We start from the raw sequence: 22,176 nt of genomic DNA, 5'->3' as shown, positions 1-22,176 counted from the left end.
GTTGGTCGAAGGATGCCTCGCTAGTTCCTTTGGTAACACGAATTTAAGAGATGGTCTTTTTAAGATGGACGAATTGTTGAAAAGCTTTATTCTTAATGATTCAAAAGTAAAACAAGCTGTTAGATGTTTTACAAACAGATAGTTTTGTTCTGTGATTTGTAGAACATGCACATTTCCACTAAGTATGTTTTAGTTTTTGAAGATTGTTTATTACGTAGGCTACCTAAGTAGCTTGTTGCCATGTTTTGTCGTTATCTGTGACCCCACATTGGTTTCTTGTGTATGTTCGTTTAGTACCCTGAAGACACTCTTGGTACCTCCTCTTATTTTCACGTGAGGACTATATGTACTGTATATATACATATATGTGTGTGTGTATGTTTATATATACAGTATATATATATATATATATATATATATATATATATATATATATATATATATATATATATATATATATATGAAGATACAATCCAGTGTTTCCGTTTCCACTGCTAAGTAAAGGACGTAGTGTCGAAAGGCATCGCAGCACTCCAGTGTTTCCGTTTCCTTCGTGGATTTTATCTTTATTTAATATTCATCACGTTCCATATTTTCGTGATTCAGTTATATATATATATATGATATATATATAATATATATATATATATATATATATATATATATATATATATATATATATATATATATATATATATATATATATATATATATATATATATATATATATATATATGAGTGCGCGTGTGTGGTTTTGTGCGTTAGTGGAGATATTTATTTATAATTCTTACCTCGTCTGTTACCTCGTCTGTTTTAAGTATTGCTTAGTGTATTCATTCCAGTTGCTCTGGTATGGTAGCAAACTTCGACTTAGAAATGATTAGTCTGAATGCTAAATAAAGAGAATGTTCAAAATAAAATGGAAAAAATCGGCAAACTGTTCACAAGTAGTTTTCGTGCCCGGAAACAAAAAGCTGTTGCATAATTTTTAATGTATTTATTCACTGCATGATGTATGATCAATATTTATCTCATTAGGCTCTTTTATTTCATTAGTATAGTTTTTCGGTGTAAAATTATTCAAAAAGGACAGACTGGACTACTTTAATAATTGTGGAACAACTACTGCATCATTCCGAAATAAATGCCTTACAATAAACCAACTTGAAATGCAGTCAGATAGGCATATCTGCTCGAGTGAAGTTCAAGTGTAAATGTCACGTCCTTCTGGAGACAGTTGATTGATTTCATAATTTACCTTTAATGGGGGAACATTAAAGGGACCACTATCCAGGAATAATTAGGTCAGGGCGGAAACATCGATGTGATGAAACTGGGGTAATTACAGAATGCGTCAGAATTCTTCTCTTTGGAACCTTCAAACGTCATAAATGGTCGAACGAGATTAAACGCGATTTGCTGTGGTTCCATTTCAAAGCAACGATTTTAACTCCTTTTTTTCGCGTAGGGAAATGTTCATTTATATTACTAGGTCTTATAATTAAAATAAGAATAATACAGACTTTTACAATACAGGTGTCCCTGAAAAAGCTAAACGAAGAATTAGAATGATGAACCACCACGGTAATTCTTTTTTTTTCTTAAATGTCCTAACATTTCAGTAACATATGTCAGTAACACTTTCTCTCTCTCTCTCTCTCTCTCTCTCTCTCTCTCTCTCTCTCTCTCTCTCTCTCTCTCTCTCTCTCTCAGGTTACAACGGTACACTGAAACAACAACGCGATGAAAAATATTGGACGTGGTATTTTGCGAACAAGGGAGATTAGTGCTATCATGAGGCCAAATTCTGACGAATATCGCGTTGATCCACATTGCCTATTTTCCAAACTGCCGACAAGGCTGCAATGTTATTTCCGAATGTTGTGCATTATTGATTAACATGAAATTCTTATACCTTTTTCAAAAAATGCTTCCGTACATAAGGGACAAATAAATAAAACGTGAACTACAAAAAAAAATGAGTCACTCTCTGATGAGGGTGCAATTTTGATTTTTCCCTTCTCACATATTTGGACTCTGGTAAATATACAGTTATAATTAAGTCCTAAGTACGCTGTCCCGTCAAAGGAAACTGAATATATTGCAATATCACGATGCCTAGGATCGAAGCACATTGCAAAACATCGCACTGCAGAGCGACGCACGCAGAACATTCACAAGAGAATGCAAAAAAACTCATGAGGAAAAGTGCTCTCTCCTGAACTTATTACGAAATGTGGCCATACCAATGAACATCTGAATTCCCAACTTCTTATCAAATCAACTTGCACAAGAAATGTACATGTCTAACCTAATCACCTACCGACTGGGAAATTCGTATGCTTCACTGAGTACAAAGAGAGAAATTATCATAATGAACCAAACAATAAATTTGCTACCAGCCATCATTGTCTTGCTCCCTATTCTGCCATTGGCAAATAAAAATGCACACTCAAATTGCGCAGAGGTTAAATATAAAAGCGTCTTATTACGTCCAAGACTGAAAGTCTGAGAATGTGCTTATGAACACAAATAAAATGTCAATGCCAAATATGTTGTCCATTCTCTAACATGAACGCAAATATTCGTTTTCCCTTCGCACAAACTTGAGACATTCAGAATGAAGTCCATCTATCTAGCACTTCCTCTCCTCCTCTCTCCTAACACTTTGGAATTATATACTCTCTCCACCAACCTATTGTCCTCCAGTCTTAGACATGACCAAAAAAATCTCAAAACACTGTGATCCCACTTGTCACGTATGCTAACCTTATTTCCACTTCCATTCATCTCCACATTTCTCAGCATTTCAACTCTTCTTACACTACGTACTAAGCTGATTGTTCATTTCGACACCTTCAAAATTGTTTCCTTCCGTTCAAATTCGACATCCGCACTTCGCTTCCATAAAGAGTGCTGGTTTAACCGTCCCTTCAATTTTTAGCTCTGTTGGTTCTGTTGATAGTGTTAACACACTGGTTGGTACCATTTCTAAATCTAATATAAAGAACAATGTTGACCTGATAACTAAATTCAATAAGGTACAGATCAATAGCGAGTCCAGGCTTATTTGTGAGTTTTGATGTGGTATCATTATTCACAAAGGTAGCTATCAATAATGTGTTAGAATCTTTATCTGATAACATTGAGACCAGACAGTTGGAGACCGTTTTCCGGGAACGTGTTAATGGAAATGATTAAGATATGTGTTAAAGACTGTAAATTTGAATTCAACGGAAATTCTAAATTTTGGTGTAGCTATGTTATTTCCATTTTTAAACAGTTTATAAATGGAATTTCATGAACTCAGATCATTGAACCAAATAATTCCAAATAATATAGCTAAGGTACGTAACGTTGTAAAAAGTATTTGGCCATGGAACCATAAAGTAAGAACTTACTTTGGTAAGTTAAACGAGTTGGTCCCATCTATAAAATTCACTATGGAAATGAAAATGACGGTAGCCCACCGTTTCTGGATTGCTCAATACACAGAAGTAATAATCTGTTAAAATAAAGTATGTACAAAAAACCTACCAGTAATTCTGTCTATGTACATGTTTGTTATGGTTAAAGCAATAAAGTAAAACAAATCAGTTTTCGCATTCACATTACTAAGAGCATTATGTACATATATAACCCTATTTCCCAACCCCGGATAGGGAGTTGGAGTCAGGAAGGGCATCCTTCTGTAAAGCAACTGTCAAAACAAATTATGAAATGGGCCATTCAATGATTGTTAGAGGCACCTGGAAAAGGCTCATCAAATACAGCGACCCCAACTTGGGATTAAGATGAGAAGAAGAAGAAGAGGAAGAAGATAGATGTGTAGCCCTGAGTATATTGATGGTGAAATAGATATGATTAGGAATACAAGGAAAAAATTTTAAATATCCTGATTCTGCATGAGAAAATGTAATATATATATATATATATATATATATATATATATATATATATATATATATATATATATATATATATATACATATATATCTAAATATATATATTTATATAATACATATGTTTGTATGTATAAGATAACTTTTGTGTAACTGTCGTAAATCGCAGCGATTTAGGTCAAACTAGCAATAGTAATATAGCAGTGTACATGCGTTTCAACCTGAAAATTTAAAGATATGTCAATTGTAACATGAACAGTTATGAGGAAACGGGTTGCAAAAATCTCACGGCTACTGTTCGGTAAACGACCCTTCCACTCTACTTAACAGTGATAAATTATTGCCTTTTGTGTTTCTAAATTCGTTCAGTTTTCTCTCTTCAAAACGTTCATCCTTCGGGTTAAACCAAACCCCGATTTTTTCCTAAGTTCTTGAGTCTTCGGCCTTCCCCCGTAACGTGTGTAGGCCTACTTGCTGCGGGCCATATTTTTCGGTCCTTCCTCAGTTTACGTAAAAAATATTAATTTGCTGAGAGAGAGAGAGAGAGATTCGTCTGTTTCAGAGTACTGGAGAAATAAGTATTCAACAAGACAAACAACTATGGGCTGTGGTAAGACTCCCGGTGCTGCATTTCGCCATTACACCACACAACGCATCGTGCAGACGTCAGTGGAAGGCTCTGATGCTTAGCCTACGTGCGTCACTCTTCGTATTTCCAGGAAGAGAGAGAGAGAGAGAGAGCTTCATTGACTGGCTCTTTCATTTCCCTTTGATAGCAGATGAGCGTTCGTTTGAGCACGTTACGCGGCGCGCTCAACACGGCAAGGTCGATCGGTACGCAGGTGTTTCATACATATCTATCTACTCAAGAGTGTCTGACGTCAAGCGCCCACCCAACTCATAACGCGCTTATAGTCGAGAACTACAATATTCACTTTTAAGCCGGATGGGAACGAATTATCTATCTATCTATCTGTATTTGGCGAATCCTGGTGAGGAGTGTTTATTGAGTTCGAGACAAGGCAAGCATGAACGGACCAACGGTTACTAAAATAGGAACTGATAACATACCGCTTATGATTTCATTATTGAGAAACCACTGCGTTAGAGTGTATTCATGCTGAACATGCCCTTTGCAGGACGATTTGCAGTCAAATGAAATAACAATGCCGTGTGTTGTCCTCTCATTTCTAATTTTCTTCCTCCGAAAAACCAGGGTCGGCTAGACGGTCGGAATAATAGATAAAACGCAAAGAGACAATAGATAGGCGCCAAATTTTCGGTACAGACAGAAATATGGCAACAAAGAGAGAGGGGGGGGGATGTAAAGAATAATACTTAAATTAACTGATAAAACCTAAAAACAGAAAATTCAAGACCACCGAAGAGACCCAAAACACATTCACCTTCACTTGGATAAACCGGAAAAGAGAAACCCATGCAAAGCGAACAATTGATTTCCTCTTTGATCGTATCGGAAACAGGACATTGAGTCCTTTCCCTCTTATTGAAGTGCGTCACCTATTCCGTGACGTCACTAGGTTTTTCCGTTCTCTACAGATATAGTTTTTGTCTACATAAAGTTGTCCGTATGTAGACGATACCTTTACACTTCAAGGTTTAAAACCCTTTTATATTCTGACGTCAGGAAATTGATGACATCACTGAGTATTCTATGACGTTAGAATTCAACCAACACGTCATCAATGTTCTTCGTCATCAAGATGTAAAGACAGGTCAAATGATTCAAAAAGGCTCTTGCGAACGAAGATGCAAACGCTTAAAAATAGAAAAACTTGCATTATATGAAGTAGGTACATTTCTCACAAATTTTCAGCCTAAAAATATATGTCGAGAAACTTCAAAGCAGTAAATGCTTACTTACTGGGTAGCGCCCCTAATGAGTACTTCATCTCATAAGGATATTGTCCTATATTTTATCGTTGCCCTTTGTTTTGTCGTTATTTCGCCGTGATGTTGGCTGGCCCGGAAGGGCTGCATTTCAGAGACGAGCCTCACCGGAATACAAAGCACTTCCCTTTTCATGCAATGGATTTCTTTTCTTGGTCATTAAAGGAAAATCAACCACTCTAAAAGGGTTAAGCGCTGTCAAATGCATAGATAGACATATGTCGGTGTATATTTATGAGTAAACAAATGCACAAAACACACACACACATATTTATATTATGTGGATCATTCTGCTAATGAGTTTAATAATTAGTAAACTGGATTTATATTGCCTTGCTCTACCTAAGACCCACGTAATTCTGTCAATTAAGGCTAAAATTAACTCTAAAGGACAGATATTGAGTAGATCAAGTCGCCGGTTAACGCTAATTAACAAGGAATAGAGGTTTATTTCATAACCACAAATGAATTCAGCAAACTTACTGGAACACTAGTTTTAACAAAAAAAAAGTAGAATAAAATGAAATGGATTATTTACAGGAGCTAACAGCAGCTCAGAATATTAGTTCTACTACGACAAACACCTCAATGCTATATAGACATGAATACAACAGATTTATGTGTCTCTCAGACACTGATAATATACGACAATTAACTACAAGGTTGAACTGAGGCTTCTTGGTACTGATGATGCAGACTCTTCTCCAAGAATGAGGATTTTGTTCAGACCCAAGGCGTACACAATTCGTTGGGTTAGCTAATGCAGTGACCAGTTGCAAAAGATTCTTTGTTCGGTTGGAATAACAATTTTCTCCTACAGAAGACAGCACGGACGCGCCTGTGCTCTATGGAAGCTGCGTGGAGAGTCTCTGATGCTGGGGCAACTTCTCGCTCTTTTCTTCAAAACTCCACCTAGCCAGGGCCTGACCTGAAATGACAATAGACTTGTCAGTACACAGGATAGAGAAAATTGGGTTTTAAGAACATATAACTGAGGTCTGGCCTAGCAAAACTGTTTCCCTCTATGACTCCCTAAGCTAAAAGTCTCGCCTGTTGGCGAATTTGAAAACACTGCTCGAGTCAGAGACGTCAACCGTGATTGGTCGGTTTGGGTCACGTGACGTTATGGCCACATCTTGCTGGCCAAGCAGAGCCGGACTTGTTACAGATGTTGGTACGTGCAATTAATTAAACTAAATGTTGGTATTTTTATCACTTGTGAGTGGCATTCTTTTTGTTTAAAAATGGTTTGCTGTGTAGCAGTAGGTTGTGCTGTACGGCCTGGACAGGGAAAAATATACACAGATTTCCCAGAAAGGCGAAGACGATGGGAAATCAAAGTCAGATGTGAAAACTGGAACGCTCATGATAGGTCCTACATCTGCTCGGTAAGACTTTCTTAATTACATTTTTGCAAAATTTTGTGTGATGATGCTCTTGACTGAATGATTACTAAAATATTTTGTAGCATTGCAACAGCATAAATAATTGACGTCGTTGGTAATGAGAATTATCTTTAAATATATCAAGTAAATTGATGTGAAGAGCAGCTATATTTGTATTAGGTGGCGATACGCTTGGACGAGATTTAGGTTTTGGGTAATTTTGGTTATGAACCTGTCCTTAGGTATGTAAAAAGTCTTGGTTTGAGAAATTACTTTCACAAAGCTGGTGTTGCAAGGGTACAGTATTTGACCTTGATGAGTTAAATGACCTTGGGCGTGGCGAGAAATGTATGGTGGAGCTGTTTGCAGGGGAGTGGAAGGCTTAGTACCATGATATTCATTAACTGGACTCTGTGTCGACTTCTGCTGTACTCTCCTCAGGATTTTAAGAATTTCTACCTGTGCCTCAAACTTTTGATCATCACTAAATTTCTTAAATTTTGGAAGCAGTGACAGTAGGAAAGATTTATCTTCATCAATATCTTCCTGTACCTTCTTTAAAACATAAATCAGCTCTTCTTCATAACTCTTCTTGGTATTTTCCTTTTTTTTGGGGGGTGGGGTTCGCTCACAATGGTTTCTAATTTTGTAGGGGTAACTTTACTGGTTCCTTCGTCAAGTACCTCATCCTGGTCACATTATGGTGATGGACAATTACTATGTATGTGTGTGTGTGTATATATATATATATATATATATATATATATATATATATATATATATATATATATATATATATGTGTGTGTGTGTGTGTGTGTGTGTGTGTGTGTGTGTGTGTGTGTGTGTGTGTGTGTGTGTGTGTGAGCGGACGCAGGTGACGCAAGAGAAGGGTGACAAGGCGAAGGAGAATAGATGGATATATTTGTGACACAAGCTTAATTCATATGGATTATAGTTTTCGGTGACACATGTATAATGTATACTGTACTTTACTGTTATATATATTCTTTAATACAAAGGAATTAATAATTGCTTAGAAGGAGGTGGAGAAGGAGAAGGGGGAGGAGTATATGCTAATATTTTTATAACACATGTATAATATGTAGGCAGTATATATAGTTTTTTGTGATGCATGTATAATGTATACAATAGCATTTTATATTTTTCAATACAAAGGAATATACAAATCTTTACCTTTTTCCTTCTTATCCTCTGGTGTGAGGTCAATCCACTTATCGAAAACAGCCTCATAATTCTGTCCATAATTTCTCTTAAAGTCACGGTCTTTTCTGCACCTCCGTAATCAAAGATTCACAATCATTTATCTCTCTGCATGTCATTGTGACACTATTGGTATGTCCCCTCCGCCGGTCAATCACCTACCGCAAACAAAGTATTTTGACCACAAAATCTTTCATGTGCGCGCTCTGATTCGAAACAGCGGCTTCTATCGCGGCCACTAGTGGTGAGCCACTGTGGTGTGGCCAAGATAATAGACCCAGTAGCCACTTCGTTGCCACTCTTTTAGTGGCGTCCACTGCTTGTGGCTCGTGGCTCGTCTGCAGTCTTCCGTGTAAACACTCGTGTTCGATACTTTTTTTAGTGGTAGGCCACTTAGTCGGGCAACCACTTTCTATTGAAAGTGTCCCGTGTGCGGGCAGCCTAAGGTCAGTGGATATTGCCCGGCCATTAAGTGGCCGGCCTCTAAAATAAAAAATGGAACACACGTGTTTGTATGGAAGACCACAGACTAGCCGCTAAAAGTCGACAACACTAAAAGAGTGGCTACCAGGCCACCACTGTACAAGAGGATATTATTAACTGGCCACTGAGTGTCTGACCACTTACTGGCTAGCCACCTTCCAATAAGTGTCCCGTGTGCGGGCAGCCTAACCGCCAACTACCGTGGTGGTTAATATTCACCTAATCAAATTAGTCCGATCCCTGGTATCTGTTTCTTTACCATTGCTATTTATATTCCACCCCAGCTCCCTTTTCAGACTCCGTTATTCCGCTCCAGTACAGTTAATCCTGCTCCACATTTTGCTTTACAGACAACGTTAATTCAAAAGTCTCAAGCTTATATTCGCTTACGTTCCCAGCTTTCATGCTAAAACTTGGACCACCAAACGCCTGACAAATCAAAATTTTTTATTCCTTACATTAATATGTGACCGCAGCTTATATCTTCCTTTAACGTCCACAGGAATGCCAAAGCTTAGCCAGATTGACATCGAATTACTTTCCTAGTCTTATAAACTTTTCAAAGTTCATTTGAAACAGCGAGATTTTACGCACAATTGAATTCTCACCGATCTCTGTAGCATTTTGCCAGGCATTGAAATATCTTTAGTAAGTGTCAGCCACTCAGTCTGCTTGGCCAGTCTTGTTAGTCAGTATCCTCATCAGTCTTTGTAACTGTGACACCATTTTGAAATACGTTTAGCAGACTTGTGCTTCTGTCTTTCACCTATTCGTTTTGTTTTGTTTGCATCTTCTCTCATCATTGCAGCCTGAATATTGACCAGCCGTGGACCCATCATAACCTCACTTTTCAGTCTGCAATCTGCTTTTATTAAAACTAGTTGAGGTCTTTATTGCACATGACTAAACAAGTTCCTCTTGAATGGTAAAAATGAACTTCATAAATGTCACTTAAATGGTCATTTTTCTCTTAAAATGAAGAGAGAATGGCGAAAGTGTGGACAACTCTGCGGGAATCGCACGATGTGTTTCATTACCTCCCAGGAATTGTAGCCTACAGTGCTTGCGTTAATGCTCAACGAGTTCCAATCTTACCAACTGGATATTTGGCAGATGTTGTCCACCTTCATAAACCGCCGGCAACTCCCGTTTCACAGTAATAGCAAACAATGGACTTCAGTCCTTGCTGGTTAAATTCTCTTGAAAGCTCCAGAACAGTGAGAACCCCACTCACAACGTCTCGCTAAGTAGTTTAAACATTCATAAGCAACAAGGATCTAAAAATGGAACTGGGAGAAACCGCCCCCACTTGCACTAAGAAGTACTGTTGGGTGAGGTCAGAAGTTAAGTATACCTTAGTTTAACCAGACCACTGAGCTGATTAACACCTCTCCTAGGGCTGACCCGAAGGATTAGACTTATTTTCCGTGGCTAAGAACCAATTGGTTACCTAGCAACGGGACCTACAGCTTATTGTAGAATCCGAACCACATTATACCGAGAAATGAATGTCTGTCACCAGGAATAAATTCCTCTAATTCTTCATTGGCCGGCCAGAAACTCGAACGCGTTCCCAGCAGAGTGCTAGCCGAGAACTATACCGACCCACCCAACGATTAACTGTTGAGGTCAGACAAGAGAAAAGAGTGGGAATGGAGATCTGAGCCTTCACTTATTACACGGTGTGGTCCTTTGTGCTGTATAATTAGAATGGCATTTCTTAAGATTATATTGAGCATGTAAGCATTCTTCTCAAAAAGTAACGTGAGTAAGAAATTGGGTCCCATGAAGTATGAGGCCTACCCCAACGCCAAATCAAAGCCCTTCAAAAGAAGGCATCGTGCTTACCCCATATGAAAAATGGGAAAAAGCACGTTAAACGAAGAAGAAGAAGAATTATGAAAGGTAGGTGTTCCGTTCTGACACATGTTGACATGTGTGAAACCATTCAATTGATTATCTTTTATTAGGAAATATACCTCTCTTAAAACTGCATCACTGTCCAAGCTACATTGTATTGTCGTCAACGTACCTCTTGTGGTGCACTGTAGGCACTACTAAAGGGTGTTTGCAGCGTCCCTTCGGTCCCTAGCTGCAACCACTTTTTATACTTTTCAGCCTTTTAATTTAACCCCATTCCTGCTCCCTTTTTCAGTCTTGCCGTCCAACCTCTCCTACTATTACTTCTCAGCACATTCCACTTTTAGATCGTTGTAATTCATATCCTCTGTTTTCTGAATATCTTTACCTTACCTTCCAACCACTCCAACTCCTTTCCACTCTCTTCAGCGCTGAATTGCCGAAAGGGCCACAGTGCTTGGCTTGACAGCCGAAATTTCATATATCAAACCTGGCAAAGCTATTTTTCAGAAAATAAATTGCACTTACGTTTATAGCAAAGCTCGGTCAAAATGTTACAGTTTAAGGAAGACTACGATAATCAACGTAATATTTCGATTCGGAAATGAGGTGTCTATTGGCAAGATAGCGAATGAATATGTAGTTGGTTAATGGTTTATGACTGAACGCTTTCTCCTGCAGTATAGTACTACTGTTCTCGGTGAATTCATTGCATACATATTTCCTGTCACATCTATTTCTCTTCTTTCTTGCCCGATTTTTTGTTTCTGTGGGCCTTTCGTCCCAACAGCTTCTGCACACAAAAAAAAAAAAACTTGGCTATTTCTTTAGCAATATCAGTAAGAATGAGCGATGTGGTCCAAATTAAGACGATGCTTACCTGAAAGCAGGGAAATCATGATATCTGAAAGTGAATAGATGGATGAATATTAAAATTATATTCATTAGCGAAACAAACACGTTATTTGTGGATGCCTACGTTATCTTATCCTCTCGTGGAAAACTTTCATTTACGTGTGTTTGTCTATTATCAGTATATAGTAGGTCTAAAATATGATCTAGAATAGCTTTACATAAACAAAGAACTCAAAGCTGACGTGAAAATTTCCGCTAATTCTGTAATGCGTTTTTGAGATGGTGGTACAGTAGTAGGGCTTTGGGTGGCGGGGGTGGGTGGGTAAGGGGGCTAATGTCTTTGAAGTCTCATTCCCATTTACGTCACGGGAACGATGACGTCACTCTCAGACGAGTGTCCGCCAATCAGAGAAGAATAAGCTGGATGTGGGTGGAGGAAAACAGTATTACCAAGAAGGGAAATTTCCTCACTTTCGTTTCCTCACTCCATTCATTCTGAATCTGGGTTTTAGCGGAAATCAATAGCTTATGACGGATCTAACGGCACTCTTGAAGACTTTCGAAGGTACTCTTTGGCGATGATATTTTACGGCCATTAGAAAAATCATAATTCCTTATTATATACTGAATAATACACCAACGATTTTATTCGAAGGGTATCTGGTAACTATGGTTGCCAGTGCGACAAGGGTGTGGGTGCCTTTGCTATGCCTGACAGTCGGCTAGACGGCCAGTCAGTGGCTGGACGCCAGAAGACCAGTAAGTCGAAGAAGAAATCGAAGACGACCCTTTGTTTAGTGATCTCGTTGTGATAACAGTGCGTAAGGCATGCAGTAAACTTGAGTGACTCGGTATTCAGTGACTGGTTCTAGGTGTCAAGGCAATAAAGTAGTTTCTAGGTTTTTAAAGGGCCAAAATGCTAATGAGATTGTTTGATAGGGCGCTCTATGTATAGTAGTAAATCGAAGGCGTCAGCAGTTTTCACATATTATGATATTTAGCATTCACTGAAATTATAGTGGTAGTGTTTCTGCATAATCTGAGATTTCTATTGATCTGCAGTGCACAACGATGCCTCCAAGTTCAACACTTTCATTTTCTTCATATATTAGCCTGACCAACTCGCCATCATACCCTTTCAAAACGTATTAAAATATAAATCGGTGTAATCTTTGTTGGGTATCGGGTTTCCTGTTAACGGTGTTCGTTAGCATTCTTTGCCAAACAGCCATCAATGAAAAATTGCAGTTCATATTGGCACTCTGTAGTCTCATTTGGATCACTGGAAATAATCTACACTAACTTGTAACAATATTTTCAATCGTAGAATTCAGTCTAAATAGCTCTCTCTCTCTCTCTCTCTCTCTCTCTCTCTCTCTCTCTCTCTCTCTCTCTCATGACGATCATAAAGAGAAGGATCAAGGGTTGAACCATTTGTCATCAAGAGGGAAGGGAAGGGCGCAGAGCGTTCATTTGAAAACCACTTGTGGATGACAGCGCAGACTCCTTATTTTTACGCCGATGTCCTCCTGTAGTAGTGAAATCAGTTCACAAAAACATTTTTTTTTTTTTTCCTTCGATGAGGCAAAAGCATTCCATTTACTGAATTTCCGTCGAATCTAGTTTGGCTCTTGCTCACGAAGAATAAAAGAGCATTCAATCACGCCGTTTCACGGTTTTATTTAATATTTGCTGTGCTTGTATGTGTGAACTAGCATGTGTGTGTGAAAGCATATAAACATTCAGCATAATTACGTGTTAAATAAGAGAGCTCTAGGTTAGAAGTAAACGCTGTTTTTCTTTATATTTCTAAGTGATTTTCCCGGCAACATAACATGAGAAAAAAACTTTCATTTTGATAGATAACTATTGTATGAAAACGTGCTTTGGTAAATTTCTAACTGCAATAAGAGGTTTATAGCCAGTGATTATTTTTCAGGGTAATTTCTTGAAATAATTACTTCTTTTTATAAAACTGACCAAATGTTTATGGCCTAAAATTTCGAATAGCATACCTAAATAAACATGTCGAAATTTCGCTCATTACAAAACCAGTATTCATTGCCTCCCTGTTTCTAGAGAGGAAATTGGCCTTTCTTGATGCTTATAAAACAGATACATTCTTATAAGAAATGTTATAAATATAATAATCATGGAAAATTCAGCAGCATGGAATTGCATCAACAGTATTTAACTTGGGACGCTTTCTAATCGAGGAATAAAAGAAAATCTACAACATGTGTCTGCTTGTGCTTGTACGCACAAATGCAGATCCACCCACTCAGGCACCCAGTTGCAAAGGGAAAACGTTCAGTCCCCTTCAAAGCATTCATATCTCCCGAGAACTTTTACTTTCGCTCATGAGAATACCAGGTTTCATCACCTCTTTGGACGACCGAAAGAAACCTCTCTCTCTCTCTCTCTCTCTCTCTCTCTCTCTCTCTCTCTCTCTCTCTCTCTCTCTCTCTCTCTCTCTCGTCGCTTCGGAAAAGTTGGAGCCGGACGATCGATTTCCTGACGGTAGCCAAACTTCGAACGTGTGACCGCACACGCGTGCAAACCGCTGCTGCTGCTGGAGTCTTCCATTAAAGTGGCTTTTGCGTTATCCCCTTCTGTCCTGTGCAATATAGCCGGCGGTCTTGGCGAGCCTCGCTTCTTCTCGCTCTTGACCCGTCAGTCATAAAATGCTGGGTGGTTCTTATCGTCTTTCCATGCTAGATTTAGATAAAATTTAGTATCGCCTAATACTTTGCTGCCACAATCTTAACTTCTCTATCTTTCAGTCATCAGGAACAACTAACATTTACTCTTCCCTTCTCAAAATGAATATATATATATATATATATATATATATATATATATATATATATATATATATATATATATATATATATACGAAAAATGGGAAAAAGCACGTTAAACGAAGAAGAAGAAGAAGAGAGTGAGAGAGAGTATTGCGTCATCAGAATAGGTACAACTTCTTACTGTAAAAACTTCCCATTGACCACCTACAGCCTATCAATTGGAAAATCAACATTAAAATTGTTCAGTTACTTTTATATATTCAGACTTGCTCCACCATGCATCCTAATTTATAATCAAAGCCACCAACACCCCAGCCCCTCCCCTTTCTATGACATGCACTACTACTGCTGCCTTCTATGTTACAACCGCTCACGAATCACATCTCTTTTCTCGTATGCGCTCTTTCCGAAAAATCTTTTCTTTCTTCGGTCAAGCACTTGAAATTTTTCTTTCCTTTTAGATACTGCAGTATTTTATTCACCCAGCTCATCTGTTTCACTTTTTGTTTTTACAACTCACTCAAAGTGCTAAACTTTGGCAGATCCCCAGTTACGCTGTATCAGCAGTATTGCCACATCCCCCTTCTCGACTTTTCCAACCCAATTGATTCTCCTGTCAGTTCATCTGTCCATACTCCTTTTATTTCTAGTTAGAGATATTCGTTTACAGTGCACTGCAGACGTTTGTTTGTCGTCTCTATTTACCAATCTGTAAAGGAGATGGGCGTCGGAAAACTTTATCTTTCAGACTAAGCAGTCATACATGGTCACGGCTTCCAGAAGAATTGCGCGATCACTCTCAGAACTCCTGGGGTGTATTTCCACAACCATCTCCGCATTTTCCACATTTCAGACTTCTGTTAGTTAAAGGTGGCACAAAATCATCTCTAATGACGAGTTTCTTAAACCTATAAAGTTTTGTGATATTTTATATCATGTTTAATTGCACTACCCGTTATTGGCCATTGTTTTCTTGCATGATTTTAACCGAGCCTTTCCTTCCGAAGAAAATTGTGGAAGGCCTTTTTCCCTTAGGAGAGGATGACGCCGGGAGGGAAGAGGATTCCGGTCCCTCAGAGAGTGTGTAGAGGTGAGAGTGCCCCGCCAAACCCCTTTTTCTTGAATTCTAGAATACTCTGGTACAGGGCCATAGGCATGAAGCAGTCCGGGGACCTAGAAACGTTAGCTGATCGCTGCACCACTCATTTGTGGCACCTACTTCGAGAGACCGCACTTTTCAGAAGTGGGCAGTGACGTCATCACATCCGTACAAGATCTTTGTTGGGCTGACACTTGGTTGTCAGTTACATTTCACCATTCGGCTATCAATTAGAGTTATAGGAATTAATTTAAACCTTGGGTACACATTCCGGTCGAGTTCAGTTTCTGTAGATAAACTCATCCCTTTTCACAAGTGATAGTATGACCCTATCCATAAAGCTATTAAAAACCCGAAAGTAATACCGTACCCTTTTATCTCTGACCCACTTTACACGCCAAAGTAGACACTCTCCCATTCAGATATTCTAATGCATAGTTTACTCACATCTTGCAACAACTTGTTTTATATTTCGCATATTCTGAGCATCCTCCACATTGCTTCTGTATTGAGCCATAAAAAGCATTTCCTATGTCTATAAAACGTAGCTGTTTCCATTGACTTTCAAACATCGTACATAATTGTTTCATAACAAATACTTGATCCACAAACCCTCTTCATTGTCTAAAACCACACTGTTCTTACTTTATTTTACTTTATCACAGTCCTACCATATGCCTACTCTGGCGCACACAGACACACACACATATATATATACATGTGTGTGTATGTGTACTTATATATGCATAAATGAGATTTATCACATCAAGCATTCGCATATAGGCATTAAGCTACAAATGTCCTTTAATATCTCGTCTTCCGTGGTTCGAGCCCACGAAACGACGAACTCATTATCAACTAAGAAATTCCCCTTCGGGTAACATATATGAAAATATACTATTTCTGAGGTAGAGCGAATCAGATATTAAAGAACATTTGTAGCTTAATGCTTATAAATGCAAAATGTAAATATACATACACACACACGCACATATATATATATATATATATATATATATATATATATATATATATATATATATATATACAAAGCATGTGTTTATAGATATAGGTCTCCCAACTGAAGGAAATTAAGCAGATTCGTTGAGACCATGAAAATGTTTATAAATGCAAGTTGATATTATGCGCGTATTCGTCCCCTTTCAGCTGATAATTACTGAAATTGTTCGACATTGTATTTTCTTTTCCTCTCCCTCCCCTCGAAAGTTTTTTCAAGAGAATCTCTCCATCCGCAGAATTTCTGAGGCCTTGCATTGCATCCTGTGGTGTGGAAGATTGCATGAATGCCAACTTGCAATCAATACGGTGCGATGGGAGGCAGGGGACATGGAAAAGGGGGAAGGGGTGGTTTTGAGAATTCTCTTGGATACCTCTAAGTACGCTCTATTCTTCTCTCGCTACTTTTCGTCCTTCGGTGAAATGACGCGTCTCGAGGGGAAGCTTAACTGAAGAGTCACGCTGTGTGTTCTGGAAGGTGCGGAATGGAAGCATTCAGGATCACACTACAATTGTTGCGAGCTCAGGCTCTCTCTCTCTCTCTCTCTCTCTCTCTCTCTCATAGACGTTACACTAGGTGAATTTCTTTTGCGTCTTAATAAGTGTACGGCGTATTATCTGTTAGGAAGGGTAGAATGCGTTCTGCATTGTTCAAGCATCTGCCATGCGCAGTGAACATTTCGCAAAGCCATTTTCATTACGTTATGCAATTAAGGAGAAATGAACCTATCCTCATTACTTAACCCTCGGAAGTGGGATTGGTAAATGAGTTACCTAGTCTGTCTTAACCTGATAAACGGATGCATATACGAATATATTTTTAGACTTTGGAGCGGATGTGAAAAGAGGAACATGACGAATTCTCTCTGGAAGTCATTGTTTTAATAAATTTTAAGAAAATGAATCGTGAGACTTGCTTTGTGTTGAGGGAGAGGAGGGCAGTCCACAACTTAGCAGTTTTCCAGTCCTGACCTTAACAGTGCTTCAGCAGAAGGTGAAGAGGAAGAATGTGAATGAAATAAATAACCCTTTTTCAGTTAAAGTCGCATTGTAGAGAAAAGGCTTGGTACTGACAGGTTTAAGTTTTCATTTCAAATTTGTAAGATAAGGCATAGACAGAAAGTCCTAGGTAAGAGGCTAGGAGTAAGGCACACAAATATCATCAAAGGCTATTTGAACGAAAGGTAGTAATTCAGTCTCTCTGAGGAAAAAGAAAAAAACATTCAAACGTCCACTAATTCTGTCCACCTCTACTAAAGAGAGTGCAGGGCTGAGCATGCCTTACAATTGCATGAGTTTGTTGGACTGCAACATGAATATCTTATTTAGAAGACCTGAACTGCACTGAGATTCATATAGCGACAACGTCAGCATCCAAAGTCTTAAAATTTTTCGAGAGAGTAAGAATAGCTTCTAGAGAACACTAGCCAAAACATATCAAAGATTTGAGAAGCGGGAACACGTTCGCAAAAGTGACAAGGCCAAGAAAGTTTTGAAGTTCAGAAAAGAACAGGTGCAGAACCAGAAGAAATCAGTGACTATCTTTGGTTTATGAAAATGAAACTGACAATCTTGATTATAAAATTAAGATGCTCGAGCCAAATCCCTTATAAATAAATTGTCAAAACCGTCCACTTACTGCTCTCGCGCATCTCCTTGAGTTGACCGTTAACCTTGAGTTGAGTAGGATGGAGACTTCCCGTAGACTTTATTTTTTTGACAAGCGAACGTAGGACCATCGGCTTCCGATGGATTTAGAAAATATCTTAGTAAATCACAAAGTTGCTACTACTAAAAAAAGATTTTTATTTATGTAGAAGTAAACAAATTTAAGATTCATGGATGGGGTCGGATGCTGAAATTCAGGAGAGGCCAAATGAATGGCCAAAGTAGTAAGCATTCTGTTACAAAATCTTCGAAACTACCGTAGACTGAAATGACAGACACGGGTATCATGGAAAAGCCAAAGGCGAGTCGAGTCAAGTTGGTGTTCCACAAAAAATGGTTAAGTATACATACTGGGTTGGTGGTCATTGTTCCTTGCGTGAAGTCACCATTCGGGCTCAAGGCAACGCCAAAAAAACAAAAAAGAAAGAGCATACCGTTTTGCTTCCCAATAATGCTCCTGTAGTGATATTGTCACTAGTGATCAAGAGGCATGAGCTTATACATGCCAACAAAGAAGCCATGAGAACCAAAATTTTTAGAAACTCTCTTTGCCAAAGAATGAATATCTCTCTCATTTCGACCTTTTATGGTTGGGTTTATTTTTAGATAACAAAAAAATTAAAGAAATTGCAAATCATCCTATTAATTTTCATTTAAAGATTAAATGACCAAATGTTATGTGAACATCAAAGGTTCAAGAAAAGAATAACGACGAAAAAGGGAATATTATACGAATGACGCCCAAGAACAGTCAGAAACCAGGATCCGTGATTTCTTTAAGATTAGCTAACATCGATGGCGCAGTGAGAATACCAACGATTCAAGGGGGCGTTCTGGATCGTTCGCCCTAAAACCACACTCTTGGTCCCTCCCTCCTCCCTAACCCCCTGGCAAGTTGGGCGCCGATGTAGGCACGCTTGCAGGTCTTCGATAATCACTGGTATCGTTTCCAGCAGATCGATAATGAATGTAATCCATTACCAGTCGCGTCCATAATTACTCTGTGACTCACCTTTTTTTTCTAATGGTTTTGAAATCTGTTTTTTTCCATTCTTTTTTAAGTCAGGAAGACATCACATTATCATACATGATTGTTCTTCATTTTTCTATAATTTCGCATGGGTGAATTGTTTTATGTAGTATAGAAAAATAAGAAGGCAGGTACTAATGTACTGTCACAAAAATATTTTTTGTTGTACACTTCGCTTATTTACTCAAAAAAATAACATACTTTTAGCTTTGTTCTCGAGAAAATATTTGCCATCAAAAGTTCCATCGAGAGCAAAGTTCATTTGCCTAAAAGACGATGAAAGTTGCTATAATATTGTTGCCGCTAGTAATATTTTACGGGCGCTGTCATGTCTTGTTTGTTCAAATGTGAATACACACTTTGGCAAGAGAGAATGATGAATATGAATTTAGTGCTTTTCGTATTATCGTTCCATCACACATATTACCATCGAGGTTTTAACAAAATTAGGTTTAAAATTAATACCTCTCTAATGGATTGACCCACGATTAGTTGCCGCTCACATTTCAATTAACTAATTTCCCTGGAATTGTTACTGTCTGCTTAAACATTTAACACACGGACGTGTAATGTATTCTCTCTCTCTCTCTCTCTCTCTCTCATTCACACACACACACACATACTGTATATATACACATACGTATATACCGGTACATACAAATATATACATTCAAGCATTCACGCCTCACTAGGGAACCCGGTTTCGAATCCCGAACCAGGACACAGTAACCTCAGAAAAACCTTTCGAATTCTGCGAGCACTTATAAGGGAAAACAGCTTTTGGGTGAAAACAATATAATAACATTACTTTACCCTGACTCGAAAGCTCATCCATATTGCTAAAAGTCTCTGATTTTCCAAGAAAAGATTTTTCTTACTCCTAACTTGCTTATAATGAAGTAGACTTACAACAGATTCTTATATTAGAAACAGATGCAGTAAAATTTCACTTGCAGTAGTATTCAAATTCATTTCATTGTAGGCAAAATAAATCTGTCGCCTCACGAGACTCGTGCGAAATGCTCAGGAATGAAACCAGGAATTGAGAGCTGCAGTAATTACTACCAAACAGTCAAACCCTATTGACTACAAAGAAAAGTATGAATTGTTCTTTGTGACAGAAAATCTTTTCCCTCCTTTTCTATGGGAATATTCTACTGGATGCGAAGTGATCTAGTCGATTCCGCCCAGGTCACCTACCGAGTTTTCCAGATGGTCAGACTCAAGCCTTGTTCAAGGCAGGATTAATTCTGGTTCAAGGTATTGGTTCAAAGCGTCCGCGCACGGGTAGGCATTCAAACTATTTTGAAACGTACGTGTCAGAAAATCACGCTCAAATTTGTCGTTTTACGAGGTCATAAAAGATTATGGTGAAGGTCAGGTTTAAACCATTTAATGACTATAAGAAATAGAGATATAATTTTTTTCTGTACTATAGATCGGAAGCCAATACTATTTAACTTATGGTAATCCTGAATCATGAATGAAGCCCCTTTAAAAAGGCTTGAATGTTACCTTCTTATAAATCATGCACCTCTCTCTCTCTCTCTCTCTCTCTCTCTCTCTCTCTCTCTCTCTCTCTCTCTCTCTCTCTCTCTCTCCATAAGTTCCCAATTCTAAAGTTCTTCATAAAAATTTTATACCTACATAGTTGACGATCAGTATACATATTACTGACGCTGGGATGCATCTGTATTACGATGGCTCCTGATTCTGCTTGGCTCTCCACAAACACTTGCGGTCACGGTGCACTTTTAGTGCTACCGTAGGTGCAGTCCTCAGTTCTCAAGAGCGACAGAAGGATGTCTGTTTCTCATCCACTATCATATAATTTTCTTCGAGCATTTCATTTTCTACTCAGTTTCCCTGAGTTAGAGTTGACTGTCCCATTCGTTTCTGATTTGGTATGCAGCACCTCCTCTAGACGTTTCTTGTTGCTTTCATTATCTCATCTTACGTGACTCAAACCTTCCTGTCTGCAAGATATCTTTATGTCAATAATCACGCGCTTCATTTCTGGTCTGCCTTCACTACCCATTACCGTATAAGGGTTTATACCATCTGTGTATTTATAAGCTTCGGGATACCCCATTAACCCATTATAATTTGGCTCCGGGAAGATTGAGTTCTTCACTGGATGGATGGGTAGAGCTCTCGGCTAGCACGCTGTTGGCCCAGCGTTCGACTCTCTGACCGGCCAATGAAGAATTAGAGGAAATTATTTCTGGTGATGGAAATTCATTTCTCGTCATAATGTGGTTCGGATTCCACAATAAGCTGTAGGTCCCGTTGCTAGGTAACCAGTTGGTTCTTAGCCACGTGAAATAAATCTAATCCTCCGGGCCAGCCCTAGGAGAGCTGTTAATCAGCTCAGTGGTCTGGTTAAACTAAGATATACTTAACTTTAACTCCAGGAAGATTGATTTCACTCCGTGTCAAGGTCAATGCCATTTTCCTGGCTTTGGCAATCGGCTCTTGCCAGGGACATATGATTTTAGCCCTCGTTGTTTGTCTTATACATTCTTCCACTTTTTCGTTTGGGAATATTACAGGCTAAAGTTATGCCATGGTCCCGATGTGTGTTAGTGTCTTGCATACAGATATTTGTATTGAACTGTCGTGGGTCCTGCTACAAGGGAAAAAATACAGGAGTTGCGTCATCGAAGAGCTAAAGAAGAGAACAGTTCTTTGCAGATATTTGTATGCAAGACACTAACACACATGAGGGACCACGGCATAACTTTAGCCTGTAATATTCCCAAACGAAAAACTGGAAGAATATATAAGACAGTAATGCAGCCTAGTGGGTCCTGTCCTGTAGTTAGATTTCCGGTCTAACATTGTAGGACTGCTTTTCAACTTAACAACGCCATTCTTTGACCTTGTACGTTCATATATTTGCATATGCTAATCCTTCCATAAATCTTTGGTCGACAGTCC

General features: G+C 38.6%; 1 protein-coding gene across 3 annotated transcripts in view; it reads left to right on the top strand.

Annotated features, from left to right (window-relative positions):
* Positions 1 to 22,176, top strand: part of Rop (Syntaxin-binding protein Rop) — a 145,007-nt gene that overhangs the window by 40,871 nt on the left and 81,960 nt on the right. The window contains exon 1 of one of the 3 annotated variants that reach the window (XM_067121820.1): positions 12,298 to 12,377. The exons of 1 other annotated variant lie outside the window; for it this stretch is intronic. The gene's annotated coding sequence lies outside the window, so the exon portion shown is untranslated. Of the gene's footprint in view, positions 1 to 12,297; positions 12,436 to 22,176 lie in introns of those variants that run through there. One more of the 3 variants, XM_067121821.1, reaches the window with a different exon arrangement.

The sequence above is a fragment of the Macrobrachium rosenbergii genome, chromosome 20 (genome assembly GCF_040412425.1).
Source record: "Macrobrachium rosenbergii isolate ZJJX-2024 chromosome 20, ASM4041242v1, whole genome shotgun sequence".
NCBI lineage: Eukaryota > Metazoa > Arthropoda > Malacostraca > Decapoda > Palaemonidae > Macrobrachium > Macrobrachium rosenbergii.
The sequence above is the reverse complement of the archived record's forward strand: the minus strand, read 5'-3'. Positions and strand labels throughout refer to the sequence as shown.